The sequence below is a fragment of the Engraulis encrasicolus genome, chromosome 10 (assembly GCF_034702125.1).
Source record: "Engraulis encrasicolus isolate BLACKSEA-1 chromosome 10, IST_EnEncr_1.0, whole genome shotgun sequence".
NCBI classification, from domain to species: domain Eukaryota; kingdom Metazoa; phylum Chordata; class Actinopteri; order Clupeiformes; family Engraulidae; genus Engraulis; species Engraulis encrasicolus.
In genome coordinates, this window is record NC_085866.1 from 16,274,815 (window position 1) to 16,282,314 (window position 7,500).

The window sequence follows — 7,500 nt, forward strand, 5'->3', positions numbered from 1 at the left end:
AGGGAGGACAAAGAGGTCCATTGCCCTGGGCCTGAGGGACAGAGGGGGGCCCAGAATTGTTTTCTCATTACGTTGTATGTATTTGTTAGGGGGGGCTCTTTCAGATGATTTTTTCCCCTGGGCCCGTAAAAATCTGTCGGTGGCCCTAGACTCAAGTGCGATGTTCTGTGCGGCGGCCTGGGCCAACCAATTTGTTCTCTATAGCTCAGAAACAAAAGCGCGTAAAAACATAGATGTCATCTTTTGAAACTTTCTGGGCAGCAGACGAAATAAATGGCCTGGCGTATCTTGTGACTTGATTCAGCTAGAAGTGTAATTTATCGCGTGATGGCGATTGTTTAAAAGGGCCTGTTTAATTAGGCCCGTTTGAAGATGTGCTCTCTCTCACTCTGGCTGTAAAAGGAAAACACTGAGTGAGTGAGTTCACTGTCTGTTGTAGACTTGCTCTTTCAGGATCGTAAAAACTACCCTCGAGGAAAAAAGAACAGAAAAGCAATTCTGGTTTTGAAAACACTTCTTGTTGAAATCAGCATTGCAATAAAGTCTTGTGTTTTTTAGTGCTCTGAGTGCAGATGTATGAAATGTCGATGTGTTTGAGATCATGCTCAGGTAGTTAGTACAGTCTTCTCAATCCCAGTCAAAGTCCCCCCTTTCGTACACGTACACGCACACGCACACACACACACACACACACACACAGAAACATTATTTTTTAAACCTTCACTTGTCGACCTCAAATAAAATTCCTTCTCGGTGAAAAATGGGCAGATGTATGATGTGCTAATCCAACATGGCTCCAAGGCATCTGTAAAACCACTTTTATTGCCCTTTCTTGCTTTACTTTCTTGCGCTCAGAGTCCATGTAGATTCCTTGGAGTCATAATTCTGCCATGATTCTGTCTGGTGTTTTTTTGTTTAATATTTAGAACTGTGTGTACTTGTATTTGCATGTCTTTGTTTTGGCAGTAAGAAAAGAATCAGAAGCCAGACAAAGCTGGAATCATCCTGGTTATCCTTCCAGTCACAGACAAACAAGCTCAGGACGATGTACGATGTATTTACAACGTCTTCATCTTTCATGTTCATGTATTCCATCTTTTAAAGAGCCTGTGATCCCTTTCGTGAACCTGCCTGCAGTCAGATCATGGCAGACAAGTTTGTAAGGCTACTGTGTAAGGCACCATTGTATTTATAGGGAGCTTCTCTCTGTGAACCAGGGGAGCTTCCCGATACGGGATGCATGGGGCAGTGTTGCCCAAGGCAGCATCGTTGGGGGTGGGGTTGGGGTTGGCAAGTTCACTCGCTCCAAAAAAGAAAAAAAAATGCACATATATAATATTTTTTTCATTTTTACGAGGCTGGTAGCAGCCTCTGGCGTGCCGTGAACCCACCACAGCCTAGTCATCCCGCCCCATCCCATCTCATCTCATCCCAGACATGGGGGGTGGTAGAAATGTGAGTAGTGGAGGGCCACTGTTGTATTTATAGATTGGCTTTGTCAGCACAAAAACGCATGGCTTTGGGCCCTGCCCTGCATTGCAATGCATTGTAATGCAACGGATGCCTGCTGCAGTCAGTGTGATTGCACATGGATCCATACAGCCTCCGTTGCATATATACACCCACTAATGGATGCACCACAAGCCTCCCCCGGGGGATTAAGTAGTGTAGCTCTCTAGTGCACAACATGAGTGCCAAACACACTCTTTTGGATTAATCACATTCAGGACCGTAACCAGACATTTTCAAATACCGAGGTCAATACTGTGGGCTGTACAGTATACCGTACATTTAGAATGTTTCGAATACTTCAGTCAAACTCTTAAGGTTGTTTTTTTATTAATCACTGCCTTGAGGATAAATGGGGGTGTCGTATACAGACTGAATTTATCATTGTTGACCACACATCAATTTCCATCACAGATACATTTTACATTACTGAAAAAGATACAGAGGATATGACCTCTGTGTCCTCAATGGTAGTTACGGCCATGATCACATTGGCTTGGTTAGTTGCCAAGGACTGCGTTTCCCGATGGTTCTTGCAAATTCCTTGACTGAATGAATAACAGCATGGTGGTGTTTTTTGTTTATTGTTTTTTTTTATGGTTTTGACGTGCCATTCTAGCTTCATGGTAGCTTGTTGGTAGACCCATCCTCCACCCTGCATCCCCTTGAGGCCCCTATGACCAGTCCCTCCAAATGGACAAGCACAGGCAGAGTTAGATCAGACACAGCCCAGCCCAGCCCAGCCTCCCCACGGAGGAGAAGGGTCATTCTTGCTTCGGTCAGTGTGTTAGCGAAGGTCATTGCAGGAGCAGCCGTGTGTGTGTGTGTGTGTGTGTGTGTGTGTGTGTGTGTGTGTGTGTGTGCGCGTGTGCGTGTGCGTGCGCGTGCGTGTGCGCGCGTGGTCTGTGTCTGTGTCTGTGTCTGTGCATGTATGTTTCGAAGTCTGTGTGTGTGCGTGTCTGCGCGTGTGTGTGTGTGCGTGTCTGCCTGCCTGCCTCTGTGTTTGTGTGTCCAGTCCGTATCAGGAAGAGGAGAGGGGAAGGAAGGTCAAGCCTATTAAACCCTGGACTGATGCCAGCTCCACGACTGCTGTGTTTTCCCTCCTAAATCCTTCTTATTTTCCCTGCTCTCTCTATTGCCGCCTGTCTGTGTCTCTCTGTATGCGTCTCTGTCTGTGTGTCTCTGTCTGTGTGTCTCTGTCTGTGTAGCTCTGTCTGTGTGTCTCTGTCTCTGTCTCTCTGCCTGTGTCTCTCTGTCTGTGTCTCTCTGTCTGTGTCTCTCTGTCTGTGTGTGTCTCTCTCTGTTTGTGTCTCTCTCTATGCTTCTCTGTCTGTGTGTCTCTCTGTCTGTGTGTCTCTCTGTCTGTGTGTCTCTGTCTGTGTAGCTCTGTCTGTGTGTCTCTGTCTCTGTCTCTCTGCCTGTGTCTCTCTGTCTGTGTCTCTCTGTCTGTGTGTCTCTGTCTGTGTGTGTCTCTCTGTCTGTGTGTGTCTCTCTGTCTGTGTCTCTGTCTGTGTGTGTCTCTCTCTGTGTGTCTCTCTCTGTGTGTCTCTGTCTGTGTCTCTCTATTGCCGTCTGTGTGTGTCTCTCTCTCTATGTGTCTCTGTCTGTGTGTCTCTGTCTGTGTATCGCTGTCTATGTTTATGCGTCTCTCTCATTTTCTTTCTGAGGCCCATCTTCACTCCTATTCTCTAGAAATTGCACACAGACATAATACCAGATCTATGCTTTGGAGCAGATCAAGATTGTGTACAGACATTACATCAGGTCTATGCTTTTAGGGCAAAGGGGCCTGTGAATCTATAGTACAAGTAGGCCTACCTCTTGTCTGACGGACAATGAGTGTGCAGCTTGCATGCTGTCTTGTTTTGGTTTCTATGCAACTGTCTGTACAAAGTCTGTGCAAAGATGTTAGCAGATTTTCATACCACCCCAATGTCAAGTGTCCTTGATATTTAGTCAGTCAGGTCATGGAGATGGATGTGATATAAACACAGCAATGCCTGATGAATTCAATGGCCAATGTCGTCGTCATTGAATGGAGCGGGCCAAACTTTGTTGGTGGTATCTATGGGCCACAGTTACAATGCTAGGGAAACCGCAACAGCATAACATAGGCATTGGATGAGTCATTTGATTGGCTGCTGATAGGCTCTATATCATGCACTCTACACACTACGGATCTGTTTATGCCATTGAAAACACACTGGGGAACTCCCGTTGTTATCGAGACACAGCACTCAACAGCACACAAGGAAATTGCATTTTTGTCTAACCCATGCGAAGGGAGCAGTGTGACGGGACGTACCGTGCTCAGTGAACCTCGGTGAAGGAGGGGGATAGGGAACCGAGACCACGTCACCCCCTCACCCACACCCCCCCCCCATTTGAAAAGCTACTTCTGAGTTGTGTTGACTCCGAACAATTGCTTAACCACTTAACTGTCAAGTCACCTTGGGGTTTTTGAGTTATGGTTTTTGAATCAGGTGGTGAACTGTTGGATTGGAGTACCCCCAACTGTGTTTTTTTCAGATGGAGCAGGTCTTTGTGAGAAGGACGGTGTGTGAGAGCATCCATTTGCACCTTAGAATACAAAGAGTGAATGACTACACATTGAGATCTCTCAACATTTAATTGACTGAAATAAGATCCCAATATTTAATTGACTAAAACCGCAACAAGGGATCGATCCAACAGGGTCTCCTTGAGGTAAGTGATAATCAATTGCCTGAAGGATGCCCTGACAGATTGAAACATTGCGGCTTGTTAACTACCCCTCCTTCTTCTTAATTATTCCCCTAATGAAACCACCCCCTCTCTCAGTATATACGATGTTGATCTCTATGGTTGTCAATGGTTTGAAGGAGAGCCATGTTAAATTGAAACATTGTTGCTTATTTACTAGGTCCTCCTGTCCCCCTTTCTTTACCCCAACCAAACCACTGTGTGATCTCACTCTCTCCATCTCCCTCTGTCTTTCTCTCCCTCTGTCTTTCTCTCTCTCTCTCTCTCTCTCTCTCTCTCTCTCTCTCTCTCTCTCTCTGTCTGTCTGTCTGTCTGTCTGTCTGTCTGTCTTGCGCCGTTTCTCTCTCTCTCTCTCTACCTGCCTTTCACCGTCTCTCTGTCTCTCTGTCTCTCTGTCTCTCTCTCTCTCTCTCTCTCTCTCTCTCTCTCTCTCTCTCTCTCTCACCCTCTTGGTCTGTAGACGTTGCTGATGTCTGTGCAGATATGCACCTCATGCTTTCATCCGGCCCATATTGGTGTGTGTTGGTGTGTGTGTGTGTGTGTGGGTGGGTGGTGGGGGTGGTTGTGTGTGTGTGTGTGTGTGTGTGTGTGTGTGTGTGTGTGTGTGTGTGGGTGTGTGTGTGTGGGTGTGTGTGTGTGTGTGTGGTGTGTGTGTGTGTGTGTGTGTGTGTGTGTGTGTGGTGTGTGTGTGTGTGTGTGTGTGTGTGTGTGTGTGTGTGTGTGTGTGTGTGTGTGTGTGTGTGTGTGTGTGTGTGGTGTTGGTTGGTGTGTTGTTTATCTGCGGCCGGGGATCTGAGATAAGGCCAGATGTGCCTCAGCAGGCCCACGCGCCTGCCTCTCCTTCTCCTCCTCTATTGTTTGCCTGAGTCGGGAGGCAGGACTGAACTTTGCCTCTCGGGGATGCCAGAGACGGGCCCGGCTTTTTATCTGCAACCTTTCCTCCTCCTCTCTTCTCTCCTCTCCTGTCGTCTTGTGTGTTTCATGTAAAGCGGTTGGAGGGGGATATGTGGGAAGGAGGAAGGGGAGCGAGAGAGCGAGAGAGCGAGAGAGCGAGAGAGCGAGAGAGCGAGAGAGCGAGAGAGAGAGCGAGAGAGCGAGAGCGAGAGCGAGAGAGAGAGAGTGGCTGGGGGAGAGAAAGAGAGAGAGAAAGAGATTGGCTGGGGAAGAGAAAGAGGGAAATAAAGAGAAGGAAAGAGAGAAATGAAGTGAAAGGGACAGAAAGAGAGAAAGAGAGATTGAGAAGGAGGTGGAAGGGGTATATAAGCCTGGACGATGTTCAATCTGAATGTGAATTGCTGATGCAAATGCGGCTGTCGTTGCCATTGTAATTCAGATGGTCTGCTAAACGCCCTCATTCAGGCTCAGTGGGGAAAGCTGCTGCTCTCTGGAGCATTTACACTTGTTAACCTGTCAAGCAAACACACCAGCGCAGCGCAGCGCAGTGCACACTTGCACAATCACGTACACGCACACAGGCAAACGCCCCCAAGGACGGACACACACATACGTGTACGAATAGCAAATAGGCATGGATACACACACACACACACACACACACACACACACACACACACACACACACACACACACACACACACACACACACACACACACACACACACACACACACACACACACACACACACACACACACACACACACACACACACACACACACACGCGCGCACGCTTCAAAAGGCTTCACCACCTGCTTCTAACAGTTTACCCACACACAGGCCATCTTGCCAGCACAGCCAAAGCACATTGAATGAGTCATGAGCCACAATTTTGTCCTCTTTTTTTTTTTTAAAAGGGACCCAACAGTCCAATTTGTTGTTATTTTAGGGCGATAAATAATTCCATATCCTGCTGCAATATTCATGGTGGGGTGATGTTGGCTTTTAGCATGCTGCACTGACGCGTGGTGTTTGTTGTGGCAAGGCCCAGATAGTAGGAAAGACTGTAAAGGTATGGATACGGTGAGGAGGAAGGAGGGAATTCTGGGCATACGCAGGCGAATAACCACACAATCAAGGTATGCACATACGCAGGCAAATATCCACACAATCAAGGTATGCACACACATAGACGTGCTGCATACACACACACACACATGTACGCACACACACACACACACACACACACACACACACACACACACACACACACACACACACACACACACACACACACACACACACACACACACACACACACACACACACACACACACACACACACACACACACACACACATGTACGCACACGCACATGCACAAGCACACGCACACACAGACACTTCTGAGGGCAGAGGTAGAGAGAGAGAGAAAAAGTTGCCATTTGAAGAGTGAGGTAGGGGCCAAGTGTTTTGGATTATATCAAAATTGCACAGAGGGGCTTCAAAGAGGAGCAGGGCCATGACTGGGGGCTCCGAACTTTATTTTGTTTTCTTCTTCTTATCTTTAATTGCATCTCAGAGGAAATTTAGGGTATATTGCGCCGGAAGGAAAACTGTAGTACATGGGGGTTTAAAAAGCTTTTGGTTTGAAGCCAGAGGTTTTGACAGTAAGTATTTGGTTTTGGGTAAATTGGATTCCCACACTTCCAGCGTTTCCATCATTTAACCAGTTGGGTATGAGCCAATTTTGTCTGGATTATCTGTCGGTCTACCTCGAATTTAACTGATTCAATTCAATTTTCTTGATTCCAAAAGTTCAGCTTATTTGGCGATGGAAATTATATAATGTGTAGTTTTTAGAAATGCTATAGAAACCAGCCTTAGTTTGCAGCCCTACATAAAAAATATTGGAAGGCCTGAATTTCAAGTTCAACCTTATCAATTCAATTGAGTTCATACCTTGTCACTAAAAGCGTGGATTGTTCAATGAAGGTAATGACCTAATGTAGTTCATAGTTCATGCAAAATGTCATTGTGTCCTCCACAGGCTCCCAAGCCTGTGACAGCACTTTTTTGCACGCCACCCTTCAGTCTTCTGTCTCCATGGCGCCTGGCCTGCTACACTAATGGTTCTGCCCCCTTTTCTTACATCGTATTGTCTGTTTCCACTTTTATGTCAGTCTGAGTGAAGTGCATGGTCTATAATCATGCTCAAAAGAGTGCTCTTCTAATGTGGTCCCTTTGTCCTGATTTTGTAATGTGGTGTTAATAACTACACCAGGCGTGAGATCTATTGGGATCTATGATGACAGCAGTTGGGCTATTGTGGGTATAATGTATAGCTTCTAGAC

At 46.6% G+C, this 7,500-nt stretch overlaps 1 protein-coding gene across 4 annotated transcripts in view; it reads left to right on the forward strand.

Moving 5' to 3' along the window:
* lrp1ab (low density lipoprotein receptor-related protein 1Ab) overlaps positions 1–7,500 on the forward strand; it is a 256,132-nt gene that overhangs the window by 44,456 nt on the left and 204,176 nt on the right. The window lies entirely within an intron of this gene.